At 36.3% G+C, this 17,168-nt stretch overlaps 1 protein-coding gene across 2 annotated transcripts in view; it reads right to left on the reverse strand.

Moving 5' to 3' along the window:
- Positions 1-17,168, reverse strand: part of SLC8A1 (solute carrier family 8 member A1) — a 236,085-nt gene that overhangs the window by 44,394 nt on the left and 174,523 nt on the right. The gene's annotated exons all lie outside the window — the stretch shown is intronic.

Genomic DNA, 17,168 nt, shown 5'->3' on the forward strand with positions numbered 1-17,168 from the left:
TGGATTTGCTTTTGACTATTACTTCAGTCTTATTCATTGTACCTCAAGAGCTAATGAACATATTTTATTACAACAATCTTATGAAGTAATTTAACATGAGACACACTCTTTTTCAGGCATTCATTTCGTGAAGAATGAATACATGTGGTGATTGTGTGCAGCAAACTAAGGGGCAGACTTTGCCTGTGGTATATTTGAATTCATTACAGCACCTGAAGGCATGCCTGTCTCTCCCACACTCAATGTATGTTTGGCCTCCTTTGAATGAAGACATAAAGAGGGACCTAGTGTTACTTGCCAAAGGATACTCTGCAGAAGAGAGATTTGAACCTGATCTGTCACATAGTGTTACTGAGTCAAAAGCAAACAGTTTTTGTTCAGCTTGTACCTACAGCAGTGTACAAGATAGATTAGATACTGATGGTCCCAGAGAATTCAGAGAGCATGACAATTTAATTAGATTCTTCTCTGGCTAAAGCTATGTCTAAAATTGACAGCAAATGGAATTTAGGATATCCTAGCAATGACACTTCTGGTCAGTGACTCAGCTCTCTGCCCTTTTACATAGATAATGGGAATGTGTGTTTTGACATTCTATGAGCTGGGGTGTGCCAGGCATCCATGAGTGATCAAGACAGGTGCACACAGGTAGGGCTCAGCCCCATATAGCCGATCCCCCACCTTTCTTTTCACTCATCTCCACCAGACGGGGCTCCCCAATTTCAATGTAGAAGGTCTTGTTTTTCTCATACTCCTCATCATCAATTACTTTGATAGATATCGTTTTGCTGCAACAGAGAAGAATAGAGATTCGAGAATAAGGGAGGAAGAGGAAAATGGGAAGACAGCAAATGTAAGGAAAGGACAAAGCTGTAAGAGGAAAGAAAAAATTAAAGAAATGAAAGGATATTTTACCGTGTTGTGAACCTAAGAGAAACTGTTTCTATGATAATGTATATACAAAACTGTCATAAGATCATAACTGTCTTTGTGAAAGCCATATTTTTGTGAAAAACTTATTCAAGTTCATGCAGGCATATTACTTGTACTCTCATCCTAGGACATACTAACACAAGAAGCTTACGTTGGTCAAAGCCCAGTTTAACTGGCCTGGATTGGGAACTGTACATCGATGAGAATCTTGGAACTGTATTAGAGATTCCTATCTGTTTCAAGAAGAGAGAATGATTATTACACTATTTAAAGTAATTCCAACTGTGGGGCAGGAACGGCAAACTGGATCTGTGTTACTGTATTAGCAATAAATAAAGTAAAATAAATCATTCTGTAATATCTTTATATTACAAAGTTGTTGTTGTTTATTCGTTTAGTCGCTTCCGACTCTTCGTGACTTCATGGACCAGCCCACGCCAGAGCTTCCTGTCGGTCGTCAACACCCCCAGCTCCCCCAGGGACGAGTCCGTCACCTCTAGAATATCATCTGTCCATCTTGCCCTTGGTCGGCCCCTCTTCCTTTTGCCCTCCACTCTCCCTAGCATCAGCATCTTCTCCAGGGTGTCCTGTCTTCTCATTATGTGGCCAAAGTATTTCAGTTTTGCCTTTAATATCATTCCCTCAAGTGAGCAGTCTGGCTTTATTTCCTGGAGGATGGACTGGTTTGATCTTCTTGCAGTCCAAGGCACTCTCAGAATTTTCCTCCAACACCACAGTTCAAAAGCATCGATCTTCCTTCGCTCAGCCTTCCTTATGGTCCAGCTCTCGCAGCCATATGTTACTACAGGGAACACCATTGCTTTAACTATGCGGACCTTTGTTGTCAGTGTGATGTCTCTGCTCTTAACTATTTTATCGAGATTTGTTATTGCTCTTCTCCCAAGGATTAAGCGTCTTCTGATTTCATTTCTATAACTTTTTAGTTATAGAAATGTCCCTTACGTTTCGATTAATGCCTGAATTATGTCAAGTTAATTGCTAGCTTTTGTATTTAAAAGGGAGAGCAAACACTATTCAAAATGCTGTTCTAAAAGCATTTTATGTAACATGAGATCCTTGCTACAACCAAAGATACTTCTAGACAGGGTTTATTTCACAAATGTCTTATCTCACAGAGCATTTTACTAGGAATCCATTACTTGTTATTTTTTTTTAGATTAAAATGTGTTAGGTTGGGGAAAAAATGGAATAGTTGGGTTTTGACTGATAGCTCTACAACCCATTTGCTGGAAGCAAACCAAGTGCCTGCATTCCTAAACAAATCTACTTAGAGGTTGGATTTTGATTTCAATGGGCCACACAATCATGTAAGTGCTCATAAGTGTACACCTGCCCCAAAATGCTGTGTATTTTTTTTTGAAGTAGATCCTCCAATTTTGAATAGAATTTACTCCCAGGTAAATAGACACAAGATTCTGGTAAACACAGACATAAGCGTGAACATGCACATATCTCTACCTATGCAGGAAAACCAGTGGACTAGTGTTGAAAAGGGAGCTGAGTTCTATTATTCTTATGGCAAAGATAGTTCAGGATCTTCAGTGTCTGGAGTCATATAGAAGAATGGGAGTCTTCAAACATCACTTCCTCTCAATAACACCAGCAGAGCAGTAGAAGAGCACCAGACCACTAGACATCCAATGCTGTCTCAACAGGATTACCAAAAGACTTCCCTCTCCTCCTTTCCATTTGGTCCCATTCCTTTTCCTACAGCTTTCCTGATTAGAGTTAGCTTCTTGTAGCTATGAAATATCCTTTGCATTTGTTTTCTCTGAGTTACTTGTTTATTTTGGTGACTATATGTAGAATTATATCAAATTATATTTGCATTTGCTTTTATTTACTGGTTTAAATGCTATTATTCTTGGAGTCTACTGTATATGTGATTCTTTTAGTCCAAACAGGTTCTGACACCTCACATTCACATATTCTACATGAGGCTGCAGAGGACATATGTTAGCATATGCCCCATACTAAGGCTGCTACCACCTGCAGATTTAATTATGCACAGCAATCTCTCTCCTTTATATTTAAAATCCATTTGAAAAGTTCAGAGAAGCAGGAAAGTTTGTCCATGAATCTGGCACGTTTCAACCATTATTATCTTTGTATTATAGTGTATATCCCAAAGGAAATTAAAATATATACACTGTGCAGTGCTGAATAGAAATTACAGTGAATGGTTCTTCATTGTTTAATGCGTATGTTAAGACTGGGAAAAGTGAGACCCATATGGCCCATAGAACAACTGTGCGACAGGTGGAAGGTTATCTTCCTTCTTTTTTCCCTGAGAAAAGTAGACTTATTGGCTGGGTTTGTACATCATGTTAAGTAATAGTATGGTTGATTTGGTTTTGACTTGTGCAAACCCAGTCAACTGTGATTTTTCAGTTACAAGGGCTTAGCATAAACCATTAACCAAATCACAAAGAAAAATACAACAAAAATAGCAATATCATTAGTAAGTTAGAAAACCAGATTCCTTTACAATAAAATAGAGTGGAAAACAAGACATTCATTTCAAAAACCACACACATACACAGTGGGAATTCAGTGTTCAAATTCAATTCCCTCAAATCAATCAGTCTGTTCATTCATCAATCTTTCTCTCACTTATACATATCCTTGGGCTCCATATATAGCAGTTTTTTTCCAGTCTGCCAGTTGATTCTGCTCGTTCTGTAGACCGTGCCACATAGTTATCTTGTGACATTCCATGGCATGTATATTACTAAGTTATTTCAAGGCAATATGGCATGGTATCTCACCATTCCAATTATAGCCTCTGGCCATTATCCTAGGCTACTAACCTCTCAATTGCATGAATAGGAATATTCTTGCATATGTGTGTGAAACCAGATCAAAGCTTATAAATACATTCTGAAAATGGAGTTCATGTCTTTTGATATGAAACAATCCCCAGTAACTTCTGTGATTAACCAAAAGTATAGAGCAGAGGGGAAGAGAACTGCTGATTTATGTATGAGGATTTCAACACAATGGCATTTAAAAACTTATAATTCAGTTTGGATAACCTAGAGAAATTTACAGTTATTTCCTATTTTCTCTTTTAGGTTCCTCCATCCTACCTGTTCTGGGGAGGGAGGCATTTCTCAGTGATGTAACACACACATATTTTTTTAATACAGAAGGTCCTATCACAGTTTGGAAAGATCTTAGCTTGAGACCTTCTAAAAGGGTTGATAAACAGTGTAAATAGCAGTAGGTTATACAAACCAATGGACTGATTTGGTATAAGGCAGCTTTCTATGTTTGTCTTGTTAATACTTTGGAATAGTTTGTGATTGAACTATTCAACCCTTTGAACAAGGAATGCTAGGGCTCAGCTATTTTTTTTTACTAATATACTTTGCACTGATTTCCATATTGTTGTGACACACAGCAGTGGAACAGCTTAGCCCAGCCTGAGGGTTATTGGAAATGATAGATGTTAGTGACCTTGCTTGATAAACTCATCAAGCTACAAAAGACATCTGGAAGTTGAAGTAAATAAAAGCTGCTGTTTCTAGACTCCTGAAATTAGCCTAGGATGTGTTTAAGTAGGGTATCCATAAAATTAAGTAAAAACAGCACAAAAGAACAGATGGATGTTATCACATCCATCCATGAAATTTGGGCATTCAGTATTCTCTATAAAAAGTATTCTCTATAAAAAGATAATGCTTTTCAACAAGCATCCATAGAATGCTGCATATTCACAGTCAGACTTTTCACACTTGGAAATGCCAAAGGATGGATTTTTCTTTTCCTGGTAACAGGAAAATGGCAAGAAAGAAAGTTTGCAGAGGAACGTTTTTTTTTTTTTCATAAGCAGTAATTAATTTTGTTCTTTTTCATCCAGGGAAGATTTCAGTTATCATTAAATCTAATAATTTAATGGAGATGCTTGATCTAATTCCTTTGATTTCTTATCTTGAACCACCACTATTTTTTTTTTCATTTTAACAAACAAACAAACAGCTTCACTGCAGTAAACTCATCCAAGAACGACAGTTTGTTGCCCAGACTACTAATTCTTTGCTAATAGAAAAGGCATCAAGAAGTCTCTCCCAATTTATGTAGAATAATTTACATAAATGTAAAAGTACATTAAAAATTCTCTTCCATTGCAAAGACCTCTTTTTTAACATAAGAAGCAAAGCATTGCAAATATCTCCTGGATATTTTATCCTATCCTGTTCTTCCTCTTACATTATTGGAGTGCTTTCATTTCTGTTACAGTTTTCATCACTGTGGGGCTGATGCATACCATTTCACCTTTGATATCTGGTCATTACATTTAATTATTACTGGTAAATTTCTAACAAAAAGTTGTTTATCAAAGAGACTAAAATGCAAAGAAGGAAGAGTTTTATCCTGATCACTGGAGAAAAGCAGTTCAAGTAGTAATGGGGAGATGCAGTCTGAAGAGATGGCAGGGATATATGTGGGTTATTAAAGATGGAGAGGAATCTGTAGGGTGCCTATCTAACTTGTCTCTCTTAATCAGGTATACATTTTGATATTTGTGTCTCCCCAATGGAGTTCTTCAAAGGAATATGGAGAGCTGAATGTTAAATATTGGTCAGAGCCACACATACAATACTATTTGCATTAACATTCTCTTTAAATCCCAGGCACAAATATATGAACCTTTCCTAAATCCTTTTGCCTAAGCCACAAACACCATCCATGCCTCCGAAGGGTTTTTTGCGGGGAAGAGATTTTAGGTTATGGCAAGACTATAACTAGGTTTTTTGCTGGTTCTTCTGGTACGTGGTTACAGAAAAGGCTGTAAATCAGATGCTTTGGAAGTTCTATATCAGGTTCAATGCCTGACAACTCCAAGTCAGGTTGGAAATTCCAGGGAATTGCTTATAAGTTTTTTTGTTTGATTTGTTGTTTTTTGTTATAATCTGAAGCAGCAGTACCCACAGGAGGGGAAAAGGGTGTCAGACAGACATTCAGCAGCATTGCAATCTTAGTTGTTTTTTTTTAAATGTGACAATCAGAAAATAACCCTAATCCTAAACTGGAAAAAAATCCCTACTGTGTTAATTTAGGAAAGTAAAATTGATAAAAGAAAAGTAAAAGAAATTTCTTTCATCTCCTCATTACAACTAGCTGGTAAAATACTGTATAAAACAGAGGAAAGTATTACAGATCTTGTCTGTGAAGATTTTATTATGTAATTTGCTAATTAATCTTACTTTTGACATCATAAATAGCTGTGCAGGAATTCTACAGTTGGTGCATTATTAAAAAACTGAGAAGCATACAACATGCACACATACTGATGCACTATCAAAGATGGCATATGTTCTTGAAAGAAATGACAAATGCAGCTATATTCAGAAGAATAGAAGTACTGGAGACAGACCATCCTCTTATCTACATAGCTTACAACAAACACATGGTACTGAATTGTGTTTCCAGGCAACTGCATATTGTTAAGTAGGAAAGAAAAGAGAAAACCAAGCTACCATTGTCTCACACTTTTTCAAGACAATCAAATGATGTTTTAGGGGAAAGTACAAAAATGTGTTAATTTTCTTCTTCCATATCTTTACGTATCATCGTGAAGCTACCAATAGCACCTCAGTACAAAATATTTGTGACAATGGCTTGCCTCCAAAGCCAACATAATATTCCCCCGTAATTTTATACTATCATTATTTGAGATGGTCTTGTACAATCTTTCTTAACCCATTGCTTTCCAGATCTGGTGGACAACAACTCCCATAATATATCAAACAATATGGCCATAGTGGCTAGAAATGATCACCCAATATATCTAGAAAGCACCAAGATGAAGAAGCCAAATCTTATGCAGTAGTTCATTCCCCCAATGATTTGCTGCCATAACAAAAAATACTGGAGAGAAAGAGAGAGAGAAGTATTTGTTCAGATAACAGAAAGTGATTTGGTTCACTCCTTGTAAAATATTTGCACATCCCGCTTTTGACTCAACAGTTCTTGTAGATGTTGGTGTTGCTTCAAAAACTCATCTGACCAGAAGCAAACAAAACTGTGCTATACATCATGGGAAATCAGATTTGCCCATCTATCATCTTTTCCATCTGACAATTTGTGTAATGATATGAAAGGTTTTAGATGCTGCTGCTTCACATGGTATAGTGTTCATATGAAACAGGCCACCAGATACAGTTATCTTTTTCTCTGTGCCATCTGAAATTATTGTTTTGTTTCCAAATTAAAACAGAGCAGATAGTGAGTGAAAGGCTTATGTTTCTGTTTATAGCTGTGCAGTACTTTTTCAATCATTATTGCCAACTTTGTTCTTACAATAATGCTCAATTCTTTTTTACTGAGATGAACATATGAACCTCCCTCTATTTTATCCTTAGAGGCCCAGTTACATTTCCTAAAAGAAGTTAGATTGATGAGAAAGAAATCAAAACTATATCTATATCACCATTTTGACTACGGAATTTACAGCTGCGGAAGGCCAGGTTGACTTATTCCTGCTGAGTTTTGGTTAAGAGGGAAAACTTGTTTGTTTTGCAGGATTTGGATGGCCTTTGGTGAATTTCAATATTGTTTGGGTTTATTTTAAGCAATAGTTTGCCTTTGCATTTCTTAGAATTCATAGCTTTATTGTGTTTAAGTGGTTCCATGCCAATGTTCCAGAGAACAAAAAAAAAGGTATGAATATTTTAAATACATCCTTACATCACAGTGCTCCTCTGTAGAGCTCCATGAACAAAATACTTGTTTCTGTACTCCACTGTATGATGATACTACATATCCACTTGATCTAGAATTCAATTCAGTGAGCAGATTCCTACAACATGCTAAATCATAAACTTGCTTAACCATGAACAGAAACGTATTTATTCGTTTATCTATGCAGCCTTTAGCAAATGCGCTAATCTTCTGCCTTCTGAGTATACATATCACAGCTGGCTTTGCTGAGAGTGGAAATAATGCAAGATCATGAATGCAAGATGATTCTGGTAATGTTTTTCTTATTTTTTAACCACAGAAGAGTGATCCCATCAGGATCACAGCTACCTTGTGCAGAGTAGGTGAAGGTCAATCCTTTTCACCGAGTCCTATAATTTTAAATTAATACCCTGTGCATTAAGAGTTGAGTCCACAAGAATATGGAACAGAAAGAACCACTGATAAAAGGGTCTCCTTTGTGTCTGTTCCTCTATCTATCTATCTATCTATCTATCTATCTATCTATCTATCTATCTATCTATCTTTGGTTTCTGGATAGACTAAATCTTCATATTTGCATGCCATACTAAACCAAACCACAAAGATTAGCATGCTGGACAAACACAGTTGGTGAGTCAATGTAACCTTGTAAAACAAGTATTAAGGGAATTATTTTCTAATCTCTCTTTTTCCCCTGGGAGTGGAGTAGCCTCTCAAGTGGGGACAATCTGATCAATATAACCAGATGTGGAAGAGGCTATCAGTGTATTTATCCACTGTCTAAATTCTAACAAGCTGTTAGGCAGCTGTTAGCATCTAATAATTGGAGGCTGAACCAGAGCATGAGATGAAGCGGATGTGACAGGAAGCAATTAATGCTAAAGAGCTTATTCCATTTGCACTTTTTGTTCAAAGGCAATAAAACAATGTATCTCCTTACTCTGCCATCTATTCTGAGGTTATCATTTCTATGTCACCTTTACAGAATTATGATGAGCCTCTACAGCACATCTCGGCAGAAGCATAGCCAATCAGGGTTTACGCAAATTCTGCCGTTAAATTGTAATGCAATTAAGCTTTTAAATAACATGGTGACAGATTCATTGTTTAACACTTGACTGGTGCAGCTCTTAGCAGTCCTTCTTTCTGCAGCTCTGGTGACATGGAGATGACACAGTGTTAGCATATACAACTTACCCTTGAACAATACTGCCTCTAGTTCAGAAATATTTGTGATATAACAGCAACCCAGTCATATATCTTCCAAAGTTTCATCACCAAACAGATCTCTGGCACTGCTGACTTTCAGGGCACTGCTCACATTTTAGGGAGGGCTCCTCTTCCCCCCCATCCCACTTTTGAACAAGGGATAACATCTGATAGTGCTGAGGGCAGTAAAGGACTCTGGACTACAGGAGATTATAGGGAGCAGAGCAGTGTTTCTCAACCTTGGGAATTTTAAGATGTGTGGACTTCAACTCCCAGGAATTCTGGGAGTTGAAGTCTACACATCTTAAAGTTCCCAAGGTTGAGAAACATTGGAGTAGAGGCATTTAGTACCTGAACATGAACATGCAACACACCTCCATGCTTTTGTTTCCACCAGGTTGCTCAAAACACAACACATGGCACTGATTGATGATTTATAAAAACCACAAGGAATCAAGGGGTCTGTATGTCTGGCTCCTCAGAGATAACACTGATATGGAACTGGTTAAAACTATTATTTCCAATCAAATGCTCTCTAGAGTAAGTGGATGCTTACTTTTATTTTAGCTCTACAGATGTTCCCTCCAATGAAATGTTTCAGCTAGTGCAGATGGCAACTGTGTCTGGAAGAGCAACTAATTCATCCTCTAAGGAAGATGTGGACAATTTTCATTTATATATTTCCCTGCATATATGGTATTTCATCTACAGATCTAGTTTACATCCAATTTTTCCCAATATATAACAGCAGGATAATCCCCTGGCAGAACCATTATTCCAACACGTGAGGGAAATTCCTACAAAGGGGTTTTAAAAAATTCAGGCTGTTTATGATAAGATAACACACTGTTTGGCGATTAAAAGAGGGCACCAACATAGAGAAGGATGATTTAGGAAAATGTTTTGCATCCCGCATGTTGAATGTAAATATTAATGGTCACCTGCTTTATTTCTATCATTGCCTATTTTTCCATGCACTCATCCCATACAAAATCACCTTTCTCTTTTTAGCCCTTTTCCTACAGTAAGGAATTTGGAATGCCCAATGTAAATTTTATCTCAACCTACTGGATATGCCACAAAAGGAACTGTCTCCTTTAAAACAGAACTGAAAAACAAAAGACTGAGAATAATTGATTATTCATGCATAATTCACAGAACATATTTGATGAATTGTTTTTGCTACCCAAAAAGGCATTGTATATTCACTAGGGAGGAGTCTTCCATCTGTTCAAACTACATTGGAATCTCTTTCAGACATGTTTAAGTCTGATTACTTATAAGAAATAATTTTGAATGCTACCAATCTGTATAAATGGATTTTATAATTTGGTTAGAGTTAATTTAATCGTAGTATCACTTAAAATGGGAAGGCTACATGTTACATGGCAGCCACGCCCTAACAAACTCTTCCATATTGCAAAGCAGATTTGGGAATGAGGAGGTAATAAAGACAATATACCATCTTCTCCCACTGCCCCCTTTCTCCCAAAGTCCCTTCTCTCTAATTCTTCCTTCTCCCCATGAGTTCGAGTTTCTATTTGCAATGGTCCTGAATGCTTCAAGGAGTTGAAATAGTTCTTTAAAAGAAAATAAACACTTTTCCCCCACAGACAATCCCCCTCCCCGCAAACTCTTTACAGCAGAGAAGGGACCAAAATGAAAGAATTCTACACTAATAAACCCACTTGCTACTCATTTTTCTGAAGGTGGAATCTAAACTTTGTCTTGATCCTATAGTCTAAGAAAGGACTGCATGTTTTGAGACAACTAATCTGTTCTGTTTGCCCAGTAAAATTCAGACTTCAGCATACCCACCAATCAAAATTACTTCTCAGTGTTATTTTTATAAGGGCTGTGATGTTTCCATGTTTCTGCTCTGCCAGGCCAAGGAGCTCATAACAAAATGGGGACTTGACTATTTGCTTTTTATGCTTCCAGAGCTATGCAGAGCTAACATTTCCTTTGCCCCTCACATGAAGGCCACAACTAGACCCACAACACTTATAGTGACTGCGTTCAACCCACAGCTTCCATCTCAAGACTGACTAGAAACTGTTAACTTCATGGCTTCAACCACTATTTCTTCCATCTTCCTCATTCAGTGTTCTTTTTATTTGCATCCAAAAGGAAAGTTCTGAAAAAACATGAAACTTTGCACACCTTTTGTTTTTAATCTGATTGAGCTTGATAAAACTAGCTATAATTCTGAAACATTTTTAGTTTGCTTTCTTTATGGACAAGTTATATAAGATTATGTTTTAAAGTTAAATACATTACACTGATCTTGTCACTCATGTGACTGTGCAGATTACACTGAGGTATGCTGCAGGCTGCCCTGAGCCACTGAGAGACCAGGTGGCACACAAGTGTCTCTAGAAATACTTGCATATATACGTATAATTGCATGAATGACAGGGCCCTGTAGGGACTACAAACAAATTCTTGGGCATTACTGTATCATTTTCATACTTATCCCACAATCTCATTCCATTAATCCATCCTGTACCATGAAAGAATGCATAATGTTTTAATTCTTGAATTACATTTTCTACATTTCTGAGATTTCATTGTGATCCTCACAATGGATTTTCCACAACTCTCTCTCTCTCTTTATATTATTATTATTATTATTATTATTATTATTATTATTATTATTATTATTATTATTATTATTATTATATCTAGCCCAAGTGCTTGATTAATACCGTAGATATGTCAATCTGGGATTGGGAATACAGCCTATACTTAACTTCTTTTAAATTCTTTTTGGGAAGCTGCTTCACCGTATGTGGGTGCTCTTGGAGTCCACATTGTTTCTGAAAGATCGGGTGACTATTGTAGCCAGGAGAACTTCAGTTCAACCTTGAATTTTGCTGGTTGTTCTCCTTCCTGGGGAAGGTAGATCCAACCACCATGATCCATGTCTTAGTTACCTGTTGTTTAGACAACTGAAATGAGCTTTATGTCAGAAACTCCTTAAAAATACTTTGAAATTTCTTCACTCAGAGAGTATTGTTTGGCATGCAGATTAGAGAATATATATCACCAGTGTTGAACTAACTACTCTGTCATTCAATTAGTTTCTGAGTCCAATTTAAATAGCTGTTTTCTATGAATCTTCCTGCAATATACTTTTTTGCTGAAGGCCTTTTGGTATGTTCTTATCTCCAAGAAAAGCTAAGTTGCTAAAATAGGAATCATTTTGTAGCAGTATCTCAACTCAGGAATATTAAGGTATATTAAATCCTTTGTATTTCACTATGAAGGTACTGCTGTGCAGAAAATCCATCCATCCATCCGATTTAAGCCATGATGGATTATTAGATGATTCAGATATGGAATAATGCTCATATACAATATAAACAGAAATTTTGTCATAAAATGGTGACAATCTACATTTTCTTTGCAAACAACTGAAAAAAGGTAAAGAAAAAGCTGCAAGGAAATAAGCAAAAGTATGTGTCCTTCAAATGACATTGGAGGAGAAAAACATCAGTATAAAATAGAGACTATTGGTTCTTACACATGTTTTCAGATTCCTGCTAAAGCAGTTGAACTGATTTTTAAAATATACCTGCTATTCCTAAAACCAGTTAATTAATTAGATTAGGTCCTTATAAGGGAGTATTCAGTGAAACAATGAAGGTGGAACAATAATATTATTCTACAAGGAATTGAGTGGAATTGCAGATTAAGCAATAATATATCTGTTGCTGGCTGCCCACTGAGAGTCTTTTTTCATATATCAGAGAAAGAAAATATATGTTGCTTGCCATGAAAATATAACTAAAGTAGTTGGGAAATACTTCCACTCTCCAGAATTATTGTTATTGCCCACAAGATGGCTATTCACCAGTAAAGCCAAGGCTGATTTAATAAAGAAACAGCTTACCTGGAGTTTATTAGCCTTAACACCATTTCTCAAGTGTTAATTAATATTAATAAATAGTATTCTTATTATCCTGCATTTCTTAATAAGCTCTCCAACATAAGAGTATCTGTGTCATACCCATTAACTGTTTTCTGAATGGCTATTATCAATAGGCAATTATCTTTGCCAACCTAATACATTCTATTTTTCTCCAATGTTAGTTTTCGTATCTCTCTTCCCAGCCATTGGAATACATGCAATGCAGTTTCTTTATTTTGAACTTTCCACCAATAATTTCTTTCCTCATAGACTAAGCAATACACGTACCCACAAAAATGTTTTGTTTTACTTATTCAATTTTTCAAAGGTCTTAGCAAAAGTCCTAATATTCCAAATTTATCTGGTCCCTTAATCTGTTTAAAACTTTCTTAGGTTAAATATTTATTTAGCTTTTTGCCATTTATTTTATATTCTTAAATTCTTTAAAGTGTAAGTTATTTTTTCTTCTATTTTGGGATGAAGTTTTTACTCACCAGGTAGATTTTCAGACTTGTTTGGAAGATCTTTTTTAATTTTAAAATAATTGCAACTCCAAAAGTGATTAGAAAATGAGGTTAGACAAATTTAGTGTCCTCAAAGGCTCCTTTGCGGCAGAGAGCTTGATGTCTTCCCTTGTCTCCTGGAACTCAGACCCATGGGACAACTGCTGTTCTGCAGTCTCCTTGCGAAGAATAGCCATCTGGAGCAGAAGTGGGCGATCTCTCATCCATTCCTTGTCCAGAGAGGCTCCATGGGACTCAGCTTGCCGCTGGTCTGTTGGTTGTTGCTGCAGCGGCATCTCTGCTCATTTGGAGACATCTAATTCCCCATTTTCCTCACCTGGAAGGTGAGATTTTGTGAATACAGAAATGGGACACTAGAGGGGACTAAAGTTCCAGGCAGAAACTTGCAAAATGATAAAGGTATGGTGCTCAAGACATTTCAAAGGATCTTTGAAGACCTGGGAGAGAAACTTATAACTAAACTGACAGCAATAATTTCTACACCTGCCAACATATTTCTTGAAGAAGATTTTAAAGAAGAAGTCAAAGATGTAAAAGAGGTAGAAGAGAAAATCCCAAACAATGTAGAAATATGGAAAATGAAGAAACCGTGGATTATAAAACAGAGATGATTGTTAGAGTAGAAATATAAATGACAAATTGAGAGATGGAAAATGGACAAGGACTTATTATTGGATTTACAAAAGAAGGTTTCTAGAGCCTTGAAGAAATCTTTGAGATGGAAAGAAAGAAAGTTCGAATGGAGATTCAACCCTACAACAGCAACTTGATGAATTAAAGATTAATTATGAATTATGTATCTAACCACATAGGGGGTGAGAAAATATTAATTTGCTTGTACCTGTTGCAAGGAAGATCAGGAGTCACTTCTTTAAATATTATTTTTTCTATCTCTTCTGTTTTTTCTGTTCTGTTCTGTTCTTTTTCTTTTTTTCTTTGCACTTTGTATTTCTTCTCTTTATTTCTGACTTCAGTTTGTATTATCTTTTAGTGTTGTAAAATTCTTCAGTAAAAAGTATTTTTAAAAGAAGGAATATATGCAATACAGTACTTATCTCTCAAAGTTATACTCAGCACATCTGATGAAATTGATTGCAATATAAAGATTGCTCATTGTTTTCACTGATTAGGTATATATCAGTCCTAAATCTCTCACCATTCAACTTCATATAATTACTCTAGGTTTTGATATTAACTTCTCCCTATCCATGTTTTCTACAATATGATTTTAAGCATTGATTTTCATGTCTCTTTTCCCCATACCCTGCTCCTGCTGAAAAGCTCCATGTGTTGTAATTCTTTCCCATTGGAGAATGTTTTTGGGTCATCCCTTTTGGCATTTTTATGAACTCCACAATGTTATTTTTGCAATGCAGTGATTAGTACCGAATAATTTTTCTAGTGTGAGTGTGTAGTCTTATTTTATTTATTTATTAAATTTCTCTGCCGCTCATCTCGTACACAATGACTCTTCATGATCTGTTTGGCTTAGCTCTGGAAGGATGGAATAACTATTCAAGGATTCACGGAGAAGCCTGGAAAAAGGGAGGGGGAAAGGTTGGCGTACGTTTGCTTGGAACCTTATTGTTAAAATGTTGTATAATACTTAAGGATATTGTTTAATACTTATTAGCATTATACCCAGCTTGCTGGGAAGGTGACGACTGGGGAAGGCAATGGCAAACCACCCCACTATAGTCTTCCAAGAAAATGTCATGAAAGCAGTGTCCCCACAAAGGGTCAGACATGACTAGGTGCTTGCACAGGGGACCTTTCACCTTTCAACTATGTATACATAGTATTGAACAAAATATTGAAAAAAATAAATTGAACAGGTAGATGTACAGTATATAGTTATATTGAAAGGGGATGGGCAATCTATGTTTATATTGCTGATGTTGGGTTTATTAAAAGGTTACTTGCAGAGGTATAATTTCAAGCTAAAATCTGTATGTTGCCCATTGCTAATACCAGCTGTACGTTCTGGATCTGAATTGTTTGCACTTTTATCAACCAATGGAACATTTAGTTTATCTGACTATAAAACTGAAAGCAAGATCTCCATTTGGACAAAGAAGGACTTTGTTTTGCACTGTTTGGGTTCACTGAGACCACATGTTTATGTTTATGATAACCTCAGTTGTTTATATACTGTGGTTTTAACTAAAATAATTTTGCAATCTTAATCTTGTAAATTTCATTCCAACCTAGTAATCACATAGGTGAGGTTATCCTTGCATAACTTTTTCTCAACAGTTACATACTAGTTCAACAACAACAGTAAATGCCAGTGTATCAAAGTGTTTGCTGTCATTAACCTATAAAGTGCAATGAGAAAAGCTGCTATTTAAAATCATATACAAGAGGAGATTTATGTTTACAAAATGTATTTAAAGCTTGGGGCAGAGACTTCAATAGTTTTTGCAAGTGAAAACACATTGTTTTCTGAAGCAGTCCACTGCCCTCCCACTTTTGAAACTGCAGCATGAGAGCCAAAGAGTTGCTGCAGCGGAAATTCAGAGGAAAATGGAATGGTAGCACCATTTACAAAGAAAAATGCCTGTGCAGAGTAATTCTGGATCTCAGTATATACTTTCGAGTATAAATAAATAGCTGACAGATTTCCTGAGCAATAGATCAGGCTGTCAAGATCTAATGCAGAAAGTACAGAATTTGCTATTAAAAGAGAAGGGAGCAAAAAGAAAATGCATTTGCTTATTTGGATTTTATTTACAAGAAGCGTTTCAAATCTCAGTAGGAGACAAAATATTTGAAGTCGGTGGTTTAATTTTTTGCTCTTTTTCTGAGAGAAAATGCCAGAATAAAAAAGGCCATTACTTTTGCTAAGGTAGAAAAAAATGGCTTTGCTTCCTAAACTGGCTGATACCTGGCTTCTTTCCCTAATCAAACTGTACTTGATGCTATCTGTCAGCATAAGATATATATGAGACAATTTGAGGAAAATCCTTAAGTCACTGCACTGATACCTGCATGAACCCTGAAGCTATACAGCTAAAATAATTGTTTCAATTTAAAAATTAAGCAGCGTATATACTTCACTGAAACATGGTACATTGAATAAGCCAGAGTTCACATGTAATGCTAACCACAAACCATGACTTACAAATCAAATGCTTGAGTTTACACATTCCACAATGTCATCCTGAACAAGCCACACAATGGTTAAGCAAAGAAGTATACAACCTGAAAATCTAGGGCCACATATGGCTTTTGAAAATAGTAGGTGTGGCTGGGGAGTCCTCCAAAGGTTGTTCAAAAATGGCAATTTTTTTTAACATAGGGGTATACAATGTTTCCTCTACTTTCTGATATGATGTGTGCAGAAAAAATTGTTGACTGCAGCTTTTCCCAAACTAAGTACAAATTTATGCAGCGCAACATGAGTAAATTGCAAATACATGTAATAGCAACATGTTAAAATGTTTATGTAGAAATAAAAACTAGAAAATATAATAGGATGTCACATACACCCTTAATAGTTGTGCCTTTAATGCATTATTCATTTATTTAAATTTGTTATAGCTGCCTGACTCCAGCAGGCTCTGGGTGGCGTACAGAACTAGAAAACCCAGAAAAACAAATAAAACATAAAACTACACAGACAGCCTGGAGTAAAATGATCTTAAAAGCAACAGAAATTAAAAAAAAACAGGGGCCCCAAACTTAGAATAACACATTGACCCCAGACCTGGGCCCAAAGTTTTTTTTATTCCTGGCAACTGCAGTTTTCTTGACACCATTTTTCAGAAGTGACTTCCCAGTTCCTTTTTCGGAGGGCTGAGAGAGAGGAACCAGCCCAAGGTCACCCAGCTGGCTTTGTGCCTGAGGCAGGACTAGAACTCATGGTCTCCTGGTTTCTA

The sequence above is a fragment of the Candoia aspera genome, chromosome 1 (genome assembly GCF_035149785.1).
Source record: "Candoia aspera isolate rCanAsp1 chromosome 1, rCanAsp1.hap2, whole genome shotgun sequence".
NCBI classification, from domain to species: domain Eukaryota; kingdom Metazoa; phylum Chordata; class Lepidosauria; order Squamata; family Boidae; genus Candoia; species Candoia aspera.